This window comes from Felis catus, chromosome A3, assembly GCF_018350175.1.
Source record: "Felis catus isolate Fca126 chromosome A3, F.catus_Fca126_mat1.0, whole genome shotgun sequence".
Lineage (NCBI taxonomy): Eukaryota > Metazoa > Chordata > Mammalia > Carnivora > Felidae > Felis > Felis catus.
Genome location: NC_058370.1, coordinates 77528915 through 77546820, shown reverse-complemented (window position 1 = coordinate 77546820; position 17906 = coordinate 77528915). Strand labels below are relative to the sequence as shown.

At 37.6% G+C, this 17906-nt stretch overlaps 1 long non-coding RNA gene across 2 annotated transcripts in view; it reads left to right on the top strand.

Annotated features, from left to right (window-relative positions):
- The window catches only part of LOC123384471, a 221309-nt gene that overhangs the window by 26929 nt on the left and 176474 nt on the right, over window positions 1–17906 (top strand). The gene's annotated exons all lie outside the window — the stretch shown is intronic.

Here is a 17906-nt window from a genome sequence, read left to right as displayed (position 1 = left end):
ATCGTCTTCATTTTGTAAGAGGGATGTAGAATGGTTTTCATGAAATGAAACCCCAGCATAAAATAATACCTTAAAATATTATTAAAAGATTATGGACAGAGGGGTGCCTGGGTGGCTCAGTTGGCTGAGCATCCAACTCTTGATTTGGGCTCAGATTATGATCCCAGGGTCATGGGATCAAGTCCTGCATCAGCCTCCACGCTGAGCATGGAGCCTTCTTGAGAGCCTCTCTTTCCTTCTGCCACTCTCCCCATCTGTCCCTATCTTTCCCTCTCTCTCTCTCAAAAAAAAAATTGGAGGGGGGGAGAATGAAAGTGGGCGAAAGATGGGAAGGGAGGAGTAGGACAGAGACATGAAACAACACAGTGAGAGAGGGAGAGAGAACTGTTGTCTTCAGAGCAAGAGAAGCTAATATTAAACTGATGTCTGCAAATGATGCTATTCTCTGATATGGTAGCTTTTAAGATAATCACACGAGACAATAAAAGATGTGGAACAGCTATGAACAAGTTAATTGGCTCTATTTGAATTTCATAAGCAGGATTACCATGCCGAGTATCCCATAATGCTGTGTCACTGGGAACACCATCCACAGTAGTGGGGATCCTTTATCCAGTCACCAAGTAATGTCAGAAAAGAGTTGAACCATTGACAGCAAGAGGTTGACCAAACCATCCCATTAGTCTTTGTTTTTTTCTTTTTAATGGTTTTAAATTGTTGTTGTTGGTTTTTGGTTACCAAATTGAGGAAGTGACTGAAAAGAGGTGTGACAGATACAAAATCAGTCACTTAGATATTTCTGTATGTCTCCCACTTTGCTTCAGAATTCCATGCTTGTTTAGTAACGCTCTGCACATTGGGGACAAAAATCAGGAATTGGGATATTTGCACAGTGACTGTTTTCGAGTGCATGGTTCATGAACACCCTGAACTCCTAGAACCTTCTCACCACTCAGGCCCATTAGAAAGTGGTACACACCAGACTCCAGCTTCCGGGTAGTGTGCCAAAGGCCTAGATCTTAAGGTCATCTTCAAATTGCTAGTAGTCCTGAAAATGACGTTATTTCAGAGATTGAAACACGTGTGATGTTCAGTCCTAATTTTTGCTGGATAGTTCAGCAGTGCTGGCTGTCAATCATTTACCCTGGTTGATTGAGTTCATCCCAGCCTGCTTTGTGAAGGAAGGACATTTGGGTTACAAATGAGAGATAGACTGAGTCATGCTGCAGAGGGACTGTGTACTATGCAGATTCCCTCTTCATTCATTGCCTTGCTGATGCACGGCATTATTTCAGCTGGGAGCCACAGTATGTGACCAGTTAGCCAATGGAAATCTGCTCTCTGGACTTCCTGGTGTTGCGTTGTTACCGAAGTCCGGCCTGATAATAGGGTGTCACCAAGTGTAACAACATGATACCCTAGCGTGAAAGAGAAGGTTCTAAAGTAATACACAGCTTCCCTCTGCTCCAAACATTTTATTTATTCACAAGTTTCAGCAATGTCCCAAACAGAAAAAGGTGGACTGAATGGATACAAATCAAAAGATTTTTCTGAGGACAGATTTTTGTCACCTTTTTCCCTGAGAAAGAATAGTATGAAGCTGACGCTCAGTATTTTTTTTAACATGGCATGCTGACTTCGCGGTGCTTTTGTGAGTCTTGTTTGTCCTCCTGGATGCTTTAGGAAGTTACCTCTTTCAGCTCACCTAGAGTTGATCTCATTAATAAAAGAATGACTTTACAGAAAAGAGTTTCTAAAATTATACTCTAACTCAGAACTGCAAGAGTTGGCTTTTTCAGCCTGAAGATAAATTTCTTAAGCATTAAGCTTACTTTATCAAACATTACACCTGACATTCTCTCATAAATTTTGCATATATTTTCACTTATTTTAATATCGCGTGGGCTTGGTTTATAATATTCTCACGCAGGTACTAAAGTTGAGTCCTCTCAATCATATATTAGTCGTAGGAATGCTTAACCCTTCCGAAATATCACTCGACTTAAAATAACATCAGCTAAGTTTTCTTTGGCATATGTTTACTTTTTTGCTTATTTATCATGCACTTTGTGTATGTTGGAACCAGCCATGCAGCTGTTATGTCACTTTTATGAGAGTGAAGATATATTTTGACAAGGCTGCTCTTGGAAACACTTTTTAAATACCTCATGTGTCACATTCCCAGGTGTAATCAACATCATAATCCGGTCAGATTGGTTTCGGAAGGTTTCAGAAGACAGCAGAGTACATTGTGTACAGGGATCACAGACATTCAAGTTGGGGTGGAACTGTCACAGATGTCAGTTTGTGACGACACAGAGAGCAATGTGATTGGAGAGAGCAGTCTTCAACCAGCTACGTTTCCGAGGGGCCCACCTTTACTTAGGCTCACGGTGCAGGAATTAGCCGTACCACTAAATCTGCACCAGCATCTGGCTCAACTGTTATGACCAAACTGACAGGTCCATCAACTCACACAAATGACCAGTTCAGTGAGAAAGCATGGGCTTGAGTTGACTCGCTTCTTCATCCAATTGGCTGGTTTGTTCAGAAAGACAAAAGGCAGAAATCAAGATATTTGTATAATAGTTCTGCTTAAAGGATATCTAATAGGACCTACCGTGAGTTGATACGGTCAGCTTGGTGCTTGTTGGCTAACAGAACTCAAGAGAATTAAAAATAATACCAGCATATTGAGAAGATTGCCTCGCAAAGAGCTAGCACGAAAGAGCTCCAAATCTGCGTCCCATAGCATGTAACCTTATTAAAAACAATGTTAATGAGAACACTACTGAACACTAAGTAAATGTGAGGCATGATCCTAAGGGATTCACATGTATTATTTTATTTCATTTTCACAACAAAATATGGGATAGGGAGAGGTTAGTGCAAAACACGTAAGCAATACCAAAGAATTTAATAATCACGATAAAAGAGAATGAAATATTTAAAAAACAAAAATTTTGCAAAAAATTCATGGTGAAAAAAATGTCATAATTTTACCATATTTTTTTAATGTTTATTTTTGAGAGAGAGAGAGAGAGAGCAAGTGTGGGGGGCAGAGAGAGAGAGTCACAGAATCCAAAGCAGGCTGCAGGCTCTGAGCTGTTAGCACAGAGCCTGATGCAGGGCTCAAACCCACAAAATGTGAGATCATGACCTGAGCTGAAGTCAGACACTTAACAGACTGAGCCTCCCAGGGACCCCTCAAAATTTTAAATAAAGACAGGCTATTGTTTATTGTTTTATGACCCTGCATTATTGTGCAATGGAAACAGTAATTTCTCATCAGCCTGAGGTTCTGGGCCTGTGGTGCCACTGTGTCCTCTTCTTGGGTGGGCTTATGAGGGTTGACAATGATGAGTTAACAGACTGGACAACATGGAGCTATAAGTATCATCAGACTTTTTTGACTGTAGAACTTTTATTAACTTTTTCCGCTTGGTTAAAATATAAGAGGATATTTTATAAGTGTGTTCAGGGGCGCACACCTTCCTTTCTCATTTCAGGGTCGAATACGACTCATCATAGCACTGGACATAGGCATCCTCATTTTCTTCTTTTTAAAATAAAGACTAAGGTTCCAGAGAGGTTAGTAAAGTTATCCAGGTCTGCACAGCAAGAAGTGGCAGCACCCAGTTTTGAACCCAAGGAGTCCAGTGCTTGAGTTCACTTCTAACCGCTGTGCTGTCTTGCAAAGCACGGCATTTAGCTAACTAGAAAATCCATGTATCCAGCACACTTCACTCTCTCGGCAGCCCAATTGTTAATATCATCCTGCTCAACCACATCCTCAACATTTAAAAATTTTAACACATATCATCCTAAGAAAGAAATCAGACCCTTTATGAATAGTATCTTCTGTATCTACCAGTATCACTGTGAGGCAGGTGTGTCTGAGAGTACTGCCATTAAATAAGTATTTAAATAAACAGGCTTTTTAAATAGGGATCATGAATGATGTGTCTGTGAGAATGCAAAAGAGGACTGGGAAGTGCTGATATCTTCTTGTTTTGCCATAGAACACACTCGCCTCCATCAGACGCAGGTCTCGTCCCAAGATGTAATCCCAGGGACTCAAACATCAAGCCATCATATCGAAATAGTACTTTGTTTATTTTAAAGGCTGACAAAAGCAAGTATCTGGACATACAGATTTCCCTGGCTCTGCCATAAGATTCTTACATATTTTGCTTCGATAAAATGTAGACCGCAAGACCCGAGAAAAAGTGGTATTCTTTGAACCATGAACTGATATGTGTGTAAGGGTTTCTTTTACTTTGTCTTAGTGAGAGGGCAGATTTCGAACCAAAGAAGAGTATAATGGTGATGATATATATAGTGATGGTGAGGAGGAGGAGGAGGACTATTCCATTGTACCTCTGAGAATATTTGAAGATGGTTCACGGTGGTGAGGAAGAACATCAGGCCAGCATCTCTGAGAACTCTGTCTCTATGCCTCCCTAAACAGACCACTAAAAGGAAATCAGGCACTCGTCTTGTCTTTTTTTTTAATCTCTATTTTTATGTGGCTGCTTTGTTGTTAAAACTGAAAATTCTTTTTATAGTTACTATCATTGGTTGATTCTCTTATTCATTCACACATACAATAAACTTCTTTGCAATCTTACCAGACATTTTTAGTAGGTGGTGCTGAAGAGACAAAGATGAAAATACATGGTTTCTGCCCATGGGAAGCTTATAATCTAGTTGGGAAACAGACACATTGACAAGTATGTGTAATGACAACCGTGTGTGTGCACAAAATCTATTAGGGACACGTCACACCCTGAGAGTCTGTTGGGAACATTAGGGAAAGCTCCTAGAAAGGGAACACATGTACATTCAGGCTTGAAAGAATAGAGAACTTTTCCCACTGGGTGATGGGAAGTCCTTCTAGGCTAATGCAGGAGCACAGAGGCCAAAGAGGACATGGCATGTTTCTGGAAGAAGTCATTCAGTCTTGCTGGATCATTAAGAGGTGACAGGGTAAGATCTTGAAAGGAGTTGCCGATCAAGATAGAATCAAGACCTTGACAGATATATGGTGTTGCCATTCAAAGAAATTTAACTTTTTTCCTGAAGGAGGTGGGCTGCCTTTGAAGAGTTTTGCCAAGAGACTGATATGAATGGATCTAAATGGTGAAAGACCACTCAGATGTTACATAGAATATAAATCAGAGGGATAAATGCAAGCATCCATGTTCTAGGCATTTTTTTTTTCTTTTTCTTTTTTTCCAGGACATCCATCTTCTTCCTTAAACTAAAGCTTTATAATTAATGAGTGTGGATTTGGGTGTTTCAAAATTGATACATTTTCTATAATTTGATATATTAAAACACATGCCTGCAAATCATGTCTCTGATAATCTTACAAACATTTGAAGTTTTTAATCTATTTTGCCATAGGCAGATCAGTTCTATAGAATAAAGCTCAGTTTTGGTGCTTTGGAGGTACAAAATAGAAAAAAATAGGATCCTGCTGCCAGAAGGCCAGCCATGTGCATTTGTAGCCACAGAGAGGGAAGTATGTGCCTGTTGCTGCAAATATGAACATCTTCTAGCATGTTCTTAATTCTATTAGGACCTTGAATTAGCCTGCATATCTTTAAAAAAGAAGAGGAAGAAGAAGAAGCAGCTTATTTTTAGGTGGAAGTCCTCAATGGGCAGTAAATAAGCCTTGATGTTCGTCCAACCAGCAATTAGTTCTGTTTGCTGACTCCCTGAGTCATCTCATAGTTGTTTGGCACGAGGCTGGTAGTTTTCAACATACCTATCTTAGGTTCAAAGGATATTTTCTCCTGCTTGCCATACAGTAGAGTTAAAGTGAAATAGCACAACAAAGGCAATTCGTTTCTGCTCTGGTCATTGTAGAAGTTTATGTGAAAGAAAAATCTTTCCTCTCTTTTCAGAGCAATGCTCTTCTAGATGTGTGAACTGGAATAAAATCCTAGTGCAAAGCCTGTCTTAAAATGCCAAAGCCAGAGGAATTTGGCATAAATAAGACATGGAGTTAGCTGACATGAGATACTGCGTTTATTCCATTGTTGGCGAGGACAAAACTGGGCCACTCTTGTCACAGGTGAAAAGTGTTTTCAAAAGTCTGCTCTGGTGCTTGTTAGATAAGGGACTGCCTTAGTCTGAATAACCTGAACAAGATTTATACACATCACTGAAATGGACTTGTGTTTACAGTACGTCCTTGCTCACCAGGATTAATAGTGCCAGGGCAGTGTGAGCGACACCAAGCGAGGAAACCTCAAACTTCAGGGAAGCACTAGGAGCCTGCTTAGAAGAAAACAGATTTTTCCGAATGTACTCTGACTTGTGGCAGGTAGCAAGCTCTCTCTTGCAGCGAGAATAGACCCCAAATGGCTGTTACGGCCTGAGCAGAGAACTTCCTTCAGCTGGGGGAACTTTCTAAAACTAACTAAAAATGGTTAAAATAGATTGCATAAACCAGAGTTCTGTTGCCATCCTCTCTAGAAAAAAGATGCTTTGCAAAAAAAAAAAAAAATCACAGAATCAAATGATGGTCCTTAGTGTGGAGTTTTTAAAATACACTAATGTACCACAATCACAATGAAAGAAAGCCTTTATGGAAAGTTGGGATTAGTACCCACTTAGTGTACGTTTTTACTGCACAGGGATCCTCTCTTGAATGCTCTCACTCGGGGACAATTCAGCCCGTGCCTGCACTCCTAGGGACAGAGCCATTTTCAAGTCCCTTTATGATCTATGCAGAAATTATCTGTACTTCCAAACCATCAAATGTAGTGCGTGGGTGCAATGGCTGCCTTCCAGTGAGCTGAAAAGCTCTCATGACTTGGCATACAGTCTTTCCCTGGGCCCTTCAGTAATGGCATTTCACTTAATACAATATGCCCCTAACTGAGTTTTAGTGATTTCAAATGAATTTAGTCTCCTTATCAATATCCTCTATTTGGTGGTGTGCTTGCTCTTCAGTGTGCTGTGCCAATAAATCCAGCACAAGTGCTGCCTCCTTCCCTCTCAATTGTCTGGTCTCTCTCCTATGAAAGCAAACACCAGGCAGCAGAAAAGGAGGCTCTCAGAAAACTCGTTTGTATCATAAATGTAAATATCAATAAACTCAGAAGGTTGACAAGGGCATGCTCTCAATAGATTTGGCCATGTTGTTGGCTGTTTTACAAGGGAGATGCTGGAATGCTAGGAAACCCAAGTAGCTTGCTTGCACTCTGAAAAGGACATGTTGGAATTGGAGTCTAGAATAATTGTTGACCTGTTCAAACATAGAACAGCAACCAAAAGGGTCCCATCACAGGGTGAGGTGGCACACTCCTAGAGGAAAGCAACAGAAATCTTGCCGGGGCTAGGGATTCTCCACGACCCATATGGACACAGAAATCAGAATCAGATAGCAATTGATAAAATGTGTTTTGGTATTTTATTTAACTGGAATTCTCAAAAGAAGCCTTTTTGGCTCTGTTTTTTGTTTCATTTTGCTTTGATTGGGCTTTAGTATGCCTTCCTCTCTTTTTTTTTAATTAAACTTTTTATTTTAAATTGATTGTATATTCACATTGCAGCTGTAAGAAATAATGTAACAAGAGCACGTGTATTTACTCAGTTTCCCCCAGTGGTAATGTCTTGTAAAGTGGAATATAATAACCAGGATATTGACCCTGATTTTGTCAAGATACAGAAATTTCCACCAACACAAGGATCTCTCATACTGGAATTGTATAGCCACACCCACTTATTTCCCATTCCCATCCTGCCTTTGCCCCCAGAAATCACTACTCTTTTTCTCTGATTCTGTCATTTCAGGAATGTTGTGTGTATGAAATTGTGGGATTGGGTGTTTCCATTCGGCATAGTTCTCGTACCAGTAGTTCATTTGTATTTATTGCTAACTAGTATTCATGGTATGGATATACCACAAATTTACCACTTACCTGATGAAGGACATCGAGGCTGTATCCGGTTCGGGGCTATTCAAATAATGGCACTATGCACATTTCTACAAATCTCCGAGTGAAAATAAAGTTTCATTTTCCTGGGATAAATGTCCAGAAGTGTAATTACTGGGTCGTATGGTAGTTGCATGTTTATTTTGTAAGAAACCGCCAAACTATTTTTACGGCAGCTGTACCATTCTGCATTCCCACCATCAGTGTATGAGTGATCCAGTTTCTCCACATTCTCTCCCAACATTTGATGTTGTCACTATTTTTTATTTTATCTACTCTGATAATTGTGTAGCAATATCACATTGCGGTATAATTTGCATTTTCCTAATGGCTAATGATGTTGAACATCTTTTCATGTGTTCATTTGCCATCTGTATATTCTCCTCGTCTGTTTTGCCCTTTTTCTAATAGAATTTTTTTAATGTTGAGGTTTGAGACTCTTTTAAATATTTCAGTTATTAGTCCTTTGTCAGATAGGCATTTGCAAATATTATTTCCCAGTCTATAGATTGTCTTTTTTTATCCTTCTGATAGGGTATTTTACAGACTAAAAATTTTTGTTTTTTATAAAGTCTAATTTATTTTTGGATATATGGATAGCGATTTTGCTGTCAAGTAAAAAAAAATGTACTTATTCAAAGATCCTGAAGATATTCCGCTATGTTTATTTTTAAAATTTAGTAATTTTACATAGAATTCTATGACTTATTTTCAGTTATTTTTTTTCAATATATGAAATTTATTGTCAAATTGGTTTCCATACAACACCCAGTGCTCATCCCAAAAGGTGCCCTCCTCAATACCCATCACCCACCCTCCCCTCCCTCCCACCCCCCATCAATCCTCAGTTTGTTCTCAGTTTTTAAGAGTCTCTTACGCTTTGGCTCTCTCCCACTCTAACCTCTTTTTTTTTTTTTTTTCCTTCCCCTCCCCCATGGGTTTCTGTTAAGTTTCTCAGGATCCACATAAGAGTGAAAACATATGGAATCTGTCTTTCTCTGTATGGCTTATTTCACTTAGCATCACACTCTCCAGTTCCATCCACGTTGCTACAAAGGGCCATATTTCATTCTTTCTCATTGCCACATAGTACTCCATTGTGTATATAAACCACAATTTCTTTATCCATTCATCAGTTGATGGACATTTAGGCTCTTTCCATAATTTGGTTATTGTTGAGAGTGCTGCTCAGTTATTTTTTATATAAGGTATGAGACATAGGTTAAGGCACATTTTATTAATTTAATTTAATTTAATTTTTTGTCAGTTGGACTTTTTTAAAATTCCAGTATAGTTAACATACAGTGTTATAATAGTTTCAGGTATACAAAAATTCTATACATTACTCAGTGCTCATCACCATAAGTGTACTCTTTAATTCCCTTCATCTATTTCACACATCCCCCTAACCAATCCCCTCTGGTAACTGTCAGTTTTTTCTCTATAGTTAAGAGTCTGTTTCTTGGTTTGTCACTCTCTCTTTCTTTTCCTTTGTTCATTTGTTTTGTTTCTTAAATTCCACATATGCATAGGGGCACATGGGTGGCTCAGTTGGCTAAGCATCTGACTTTGGCTTAGGTCATGATCTCATGGTTTGTGAGTTCGAGCCCTGCATTGGGCTCTGCATTGACAGTGTGGAGCCTGCCTGGGATTCTCTCTCTCTCTCCCTCTCTGCCCTTTCCCCACTTGCACTCATGGTTGTACCACACGCTCTCTCTCTCAAAAATAAATACAAAATTTTTTTAATTAACAATAATCCACATATGAGTGAAATCATACAGTATTTGTCTTTCTGTGACTGCCTTATTTTGCTTAACATTATATTTTCTAGGTCCATCCATCCATGTTGTTACAAATGGCAAGATTTCATTCTTTTTTATGGCTGAGTAATATTTCATTATATATATGTGTGTGTATGTATGTGTGTGTGTGTGTGTGTGTGTGTGTGTGTGTATGTGTATGTATGTGTATATATATGGCGTCTTCTTTATCCATTCATCTATCAGTGGATACTTGGTCTGCTTGTATAATTTGGCTATTGTAAATAATTCTGCAGTAAACATAGAGGTGCATATATCTTTCTGGGTTTTTTAATTTTTTTAATTTTTATTACTTTTTTAAGTTTATTTTTGAGAGAGAAAGCGCAAGTGGGGAAGAAGCAGAGAAAGGAGGAAAAATCCCAGACAGGCTCCACACTGTCAGTACAGAGCCCAATGTGGGGCTCAAACCCACAAACCATGAGATCGTGACCTGAGCCAAAGTCAGATGCTTAACCAACTGAGCCACTTAGGCACCCCTGCATATATCTTTTTGAATTAGTGCTCATTTCCTTTGGGTAGATACCCAGGAGTGGAATTTTTGGATGATATGACATTTCTATTTTTAATTTTTTGAGGAATCTCTACTGTTTTCCATCGTGGCTGCACCAGTTTGTGTTCCCACCAGCAGTGGATGAGGGTTCCTTTTTCACATCCTCACCAACACCTGTTGTTTCTTGTGTTTTTGATTTTCGTCATTCTGATGGGTGTGAGGTGATATCTCATTGTGGTTTTGATTTGCATTTCCCTGAAGATGAGTGGTCTTGAGCATCTTTTCAGGTGTTTATTAGCCATCTGTATGTCATCTTTGGAGAAATGTCTGTCCATGTCTTCTGCCCGTTTTTAATTGGGTTATTTGTTCCGTGGTGTTGAGTCGAATAAGCTCTTTATTATTTTGGATACTAACCCTTTATAAGATATGTCATTTGCAAATATATTTTCCTATTAAGTAGGTTGTCTTTTAGTTTTGTTAATTGTTTCCTTTGCTGCACAGAAGCTTTTTATTTTGATGTAGTCCCAATAGTTTATTTTTGCTTTTGTTTCCCTTGCCTCAGGAGGCATATCTAGAAAAATGTTGCTATAGCCAATATCAGAGAAATTACTATCTGTGCCTTTTTTTAATGGTTTTAGGTCTCACATTTATTTATTCATTAATAATAATTCATTTATTATTCAAAATAATTTTATTTTTAATTATTTATATAATAAATAATATTTATTTATTATTCAAAATAATTCATTTTGAATTTATTTTTGTGTACGTTGAAGAAAGTAATCCAGTTTCATTCTTTTGCATGTAGCTGTCCAATTTTCCCAAAACTATTTTTTTTTATTTTTTTCAACATTTTTATTTATTTTAGGGACAGAGAGAGACAGAGCATGAACGGGGGAGGGACAGAGAGAGAGAGGGAGACACAGAATCGGAAACAGGCTCCAGGCCCCGAGCCATCAGCCCAGAGCCTGATGCGGGGCTCGAACTCACGACCACGAAATCGTGACCTGGCTGAAGTCGGACGCTTAACCGACTGCGCCACCCAGGCGCCCCTCCAAAACTATTTTTGAAGAGACTTTTTCCCATCGCATGTTCTTACCTCCTTTGTCAGAGATTGTTGACCATATTTCAGGACCCTATTCTGTTCTGTTGATCTATGTGTCTCTTTTTGTGCCACAAAAACCATACTGTTTTGATTACTATAGCTTTGTAGTATTAAGGCTCTCTCATTTTTGACAATTATTGTTTAATTGCCCCAGAACAATTCATTTGAAAGGTTATCTTGCATTCACTGAATGCTTTGGTACCTCTGTCAAAAATCAGTTGGGACTTAGAAGTAAAAAGCTTAGAAGTCACTGCTCCATACCAGCAAAGCTGAAAAAATTCAAAATCTATAACTCTTCTTAGATCCATCATATAAATGAGGTCACAGGGTAAACTGCTGCCCCCCAAATTGGAAACGGACAGGTGGTTGGATACAGAGAAACACAACTTTCCAGAACAGAAACTCATGAACAGAAACTTTTGCAGGAACCAGTGCCAGTATAAGAACACCTGAACTGTAATTGAGAAACTGCTGGAAGCTCAGTGTGGACAACTCTGAGTTTTAAAAAATCCACTCATATGAGGACGTTAAGAGACAAAACAGATGAACATAAGGGAAGGGAAACAAAAATAATATAAAAACAGGGAGGAGGACAAAACAAAAGAGACATAAATATGGAGAACAAACTGAGGGTTGCTGGAGGGGTTGTGGGAGGGGGGATGGGCTAAATGGGTAAGGGGCATTAAGGAATCTACTGAAATCATTGCTTCACTATATAGTAGCTAATTTGGATGTAAATTTAAAAAAATAAAAAATAAAGTTAAATCAAAAAAAAAAAAATCCAGGGAGTCGCAGTCGTGGGGGATGGGAAGTAGAGTGCAAACACATTTGTGAGTTTTACCTCTAAGAGCTGTACTGGGTTCTCACAGAAAATACTGGAGAAAATTCTCTGAAGCTTCCAGTAGGGGAAGGGGAAAAGGAACCATTTAAAATATTACCAGAGCATTCCATTCTCTTTAACGAAGCTGACCTCAGGTGAAACTCTTTTATCGGTGTTTTCCTGACCAGCGAAGTACCCACTCCAGCTCTCTCTGGCTTTCTACATGAGGGAAGGGAAATACCAAATCCAGCCCCTTTTAGGCTTCCTGTACCTATAAATGTAAGAAGTGAAAAAGATGAAAAGTACCAGTGAAATTCACAGTCCAGGGGCCCAGGATCACCAAGAAACTGATACCTAATTATAGGACGATAGAACACTTCTTCCACCACCTTACCACTACATTACTAAAGGCTTATTTGCTGCATTTCTTTCCAGTACGTCATGTCCACCTTTCAATAAGAAATCACAAGGCTATACTAAATGTCAACGAGTACAGTGTAAAAAGACTGAACCCTTGTTTAGAACCAGAACCGGGGTTAGATATGGCAGAAATGTTGGAATTATCAGATTAGGAAATTTAAAAACCTATAATTAGGATGCTAAGGGTTTTAATGGAAAATGTAGACAACATGCCAGAACAGATGGATAATGTAGAGAGATGGGAATTCTAAGAAAGGATCAAAAAGAAATGCTATAGATAAAAAAGCAGTGTAACAAACGAAAAATACCTTTGATGGGCTCATTATCAGACCGGACATGGCTGAGAAAAGAATCTGAAAATTCCAGATTGTGGGCAAAAATATGAGGTAGGAGAACCCAGCTTCCTTTTCCTCCTTCTCCCCCCACAAAAATCAATGACTGAACAAAGCATTCTATGCATGAACAAAAAACAGTCTGGGAAACCTCTGGAGCCCACTTAAGAAGTTTTAGCATTACCACGGAACAAAAAAACAATATAATCGCAGAATTCATTAATACTGCAATATGGTGATATGACTACTTAGCTCTAGTGTAAAGGTTAAAGGACAAAAATATTAAAATAGCTATATCTTCAACAATTTGTTAATGAATACACAATATAAAAAGATGTAAATGGTGACATCAAAAACATAAAAGGGGGAATAAAAGGGCAAAGTTTTTATACATTATTGAAGTTAAATATTATCAGCATAAAATAGACTGCTATATATAAGATGTTTTATGTAAGCTTCACAAGGCAAAGCACAAATAAAAAAAATCTACACAATTTTGCACAAAGCAAAAATCTACAACAGATATACAAAAGATAAAGAGAAGGGAGTCAAAGCCTACCGCTATGGAAAATAATCAGTTTACAAAGGAAGGCAGCAAGAAAGGAAGAAGAGAAAAATGTAACTACAAAACAGTCAGAAAACAGTAAGATGACATTAGTAAATATTTACCTATTGATAATAATGCTAAGTGTTAATGGATTGTGTTTTCTAATCAAAAGGCATAGAGTGGCTGACTGGATTTAAAAACAAAAAACAAAAAACAAAAAAAAAACAAGACCGAACTACATGTTGCCTAAAAGAGACTCACTTTAGCTTTCAAGACACACATAGGCTAAACATGAAGAGATGACAAAAAATATCCCATGCAAGTGGAAACCAAAGGAAAGCAGAGGTAGCCATGCTTATACCAAACAAAGTGGATTTTAAGCCAAAAATGATTAACAAGAGACAAAGATGGCCATTCATCGAGAAGATATAATAATCATATATATATATAATATATATATATATATATATTTAGACTCTCTAATGTTAAGTGTATATATATATATATATATATATACACACTTAACATTAGAGAGTCTAAATATATATATATATATATATATATATATATATACACTTAACATTAGAGAGTCTAATGTTAAGTGTATATATATATATATATATATATATACACTTAACATTAGAGAGTCTAAATATATAAGTGAACACTAACAAACCTGAAAGGAGAAATAGAGAATACCATAATAGTAAGGGATGTCAGTACCCCATTTACAACAATAGATAGATCATCCAGACAGAAAATCAACAAGGAAATGTTGGATTTGAACCATACTTTAGACCAAATGTAACTAACAGGCATATACAGAACATTCCATCCAAAAGCAACAAAATACGCATTCTTTTCAGGACATTCTCAAGGTTGTTGATAGTGGGGGTAGGTTATGCATGTGTAGAGACAGGGGATATATGGGAACTCTACTTTCCACTCAGTTTTTCTGTGAAGCTAAACTGCTCTAGGAAATAGTTTACTAATTTAAAAAAAATAAATTAAATAAGCCTAAAAGATCAGTTGCATATATTTGTGTCGGTCTTTTTCTTGGTTAACTATGTGGTCCGTAGATCTATGTATCTATCCTTCACCAACACCATGAGTCTTGATTGCTGCAACTATACAATAAATCTAGATATCAGGTAGATTAATTGCTTCTACAATATTCTTTTTTTTTTTTTTCAAAATTGTCTTAGCTTTTCTAGTTGTGCAATTTCCTTCTGGTTTCTATGGTTTCTGATGGTAAATCCTGTCATTTGAATATTTTTTTCCTATGTAATTAAGGTGTCATTTCCCTCGGTACTTTCAAAATTTTTCCTTTGTGTTTAGTTTTCAGAAGTTTCATTACCATGTGTTTTGGTGTGTATTCCCTTGGGTTTATCCTATGTGGGGTTTGTCTAGCTTTTTGAATCTGCAGGTGTATATCTTTTGCCAAAGTCACAAAATCTTTAACCATTATTTTTTTTTTTTTTGAGGAGTTTTTAGCTCCACTCTCTTTCTCCTCTCCTCCTGGGACTCTGATGACATGAATATTAGATTTTTTTATATAGCCCTACAAGTCCCTTAGGCTTTTAAATTTCAGTTTACTTTCTCTGTGTTCAGATTGGGTCATTTATATTGCATTCATTATCTTTCTGTTAATCATTCTTCCTTCTGTTCCTTCCATTTTGTTGTTGAGTCCATAATTGAGGTTTTTTTCTTTTTAATTTTTTATTATATATATTTTTCATTTTAAAAATTTCATCTGGTTCTTCTTTCATTTTTCAATTTTTTGGAAAAATCTTCCTGATTCTTTGCTATGTCTTTATTTTTCATTATTTCATATGTGTTTATAGTTACTCGTGAAAGCATTTTTATGGTGATTAGTTTTGTCTTTGTCAAATAATTCTAAAATCTGTCATCTCTGAGTTGGCATTTATATTGTCTTTTCATTCATTTCATGAAAGACATTTCATGTTGATGTCTTTTGGTTCTTAACATAATAAGTGATTTTCACTGAATCTTTGTCATTTTAGTTATATTCAGAGAGTCTGCATTTTATTTAAATATTTTCTTTTAGCTGACTTCCTCTGACTTCCAGCAGGGGATGGGAATGTCACCTCATTATTGCCAGGTTTGTGTAGAAATCCAGGTTCCCCACTCACCTTTCTTTGACACCCAAGGTGAGCACTACTCATTATTACTCCCAGATCCAAGGTGAGCAGTACTCATTATTACTCCCAGATGATGATAGGAACTCTGGCTCTCCCCCAGGCCTCCAATGGTACCTTCCTGATTGGGAGGGGTTGGAGTGTCTCCTTATTGCCTCCAGTCATTTCCACTGACACAGAGTGGGTGGTGAGAAGAGGGTCATTACTGCTGGATGAAAGTCATAACATTCTCCTATGTAGGCTCTGACACTGCTCCATTGAGGAAATGAGGAAGTAATCGGAATTCTCCTTACTTCCAAGTAGAATTTGAATTCTAGGCCATGTGGTCTTTACTGATAGCACTTTAGAAGAGAAGGGTTTGTCACTACAGAGCTGGGATGAAAATCTGAGCTCTCAAGTTGGCTATTGCTGGTATAGGTAAGGTGGAGCCATGGTTTATTCTGCCTGCTTTCTTCTCTAGGAGTCTTATGTTTATTTTTTATATATTGTCTAGGTTTTAGCTATACTTAATAGGAAGAAGAGGAGAAAATATGATTGATTACTTCCAAAAGACTGCCATCCTTTCAGGGGAAAATTTTATTTGATACACTTTTTCTTGAACAAAGCACATATCTTGTTCTTTATTTTTTTAAGTTAAAATGAATGCTAGATCTTATTATTTATGAAGATAATGTTCTTTTTAAAAAATTTTTTAATGTTTATTGTTTTGAGAGAGAGAGAGAGAGAGAGAGAGAGAGAGAGAGAGAGAGAGAATGAGCATGGGAGGAGCAGAGAGAGAGGGAGACACAGAATCAGAAGCAGGCTCCAGCTCTGAGCTGTCAGCACAGAGCCCGACATGAAGCTGGAACCCATGAACAATGAGACCATGACCTGAGCTGAAGCCAGACACTTAACCAAGGGAGCCACCCAGGTGCCCATATGAGGATCATTTTCTAATCTGTCATGTTTACTCTTTGATTTTATAGCTTTGATATGGGGTGTTTTTAACCAAAAGGGAGAGATCTAGTGGCCAGTTCTAAAGAAGACTTATTGTTATGTCTTAAGTAATTTACACACTAAAGACTTACTTTCATGTAAAGACTGAGGTGCAATGTGCAGTGCACCAGCACTGTCACCTACAGGGAGAAAAATGCTTACCATTGGGTGCGTCTTGTGCGCTCGATGTCCATTTCACTATCTATAACCTTCTGTCAACATTTGAAGATGTTGCCCACCTTTCCTCCCTTGGCATTCTCCACCTACCCAGTTGGTGCTTCATTCTCTTGGTCCTTTTCTTATCTCTCAGCTTCGTATGGTTTTCATCTAGTTGCCATGCTCCTTTTTTTCCCTCTTTTTATTTTTATCCAAGTAGAATCCATCTTTGCCCTCTCCATGTCTTTGTTTTCATAAGTTAAAGAAAAAATTGTTTTGAATTGTTAATATATTCTCATGGTTCAAAGATCAAAATAATATTGCAAGTGTATGTTGACAAGGTTCCTTTCCACTGTATCCTTATTTTCCCCATTTTCCCTTGCCACTATTCATGACCACCTTTATTAGTTTTGTATGTTTCTAGTGTTTCTTTTTTTTTTTACATGCAAGTAAATAAAACATTTATTCTATTTTTCCAAATGTTTTCACACAAAAGGTGGCATGATTTACACACCATTCTACACCATGTGTTTGTTACTTAACTATGTATCCTGGTGAGCTTTGCATGTTATACAGCTTTTCAGTAGCTATTTAACAGTTCAGTTTGTTGATGTACCCCAGTTTATGTAACCATTCCCCTACTGGTGAATATGTCACTTCTTTCCAATCTGTGGTTATTACAAACATCACTATAATAGCATGTGTCATTTCAAACGTGTAGGGGTGAACTTATAAGTTCTTAGAAGTGGAATGGTTAGGACAGTGGTTCTCTCTTCTTTCTCCATCTGTTAGCCCTGCCTTATCACTCTTACAGCTGCAAGATTCAATTTATCTCTCTTATCTGGATTCATCCCTTATTTATATCTTGAACTCTAGAATCTGCGCAAGCTTCTCTCTCAAACTGTCACCTATTTGCTAGACATTGCTACTTCCATTATTTCTTCAAATTTGTCAGTTATGGAATTTTGTTCACACTTCTCCATTTTCATTTTCAAACCTGGTGTTCCTTCTGTCATTCTTCTACCTATTAATGATTTTTTGAATTAAAAAAAAAACTTTATTTTACTTCTTTTTCTCCCTTGCCTTTCCTTAAACACAAACTTCAGTTGTTTGGTCAAACTCCTCATCTT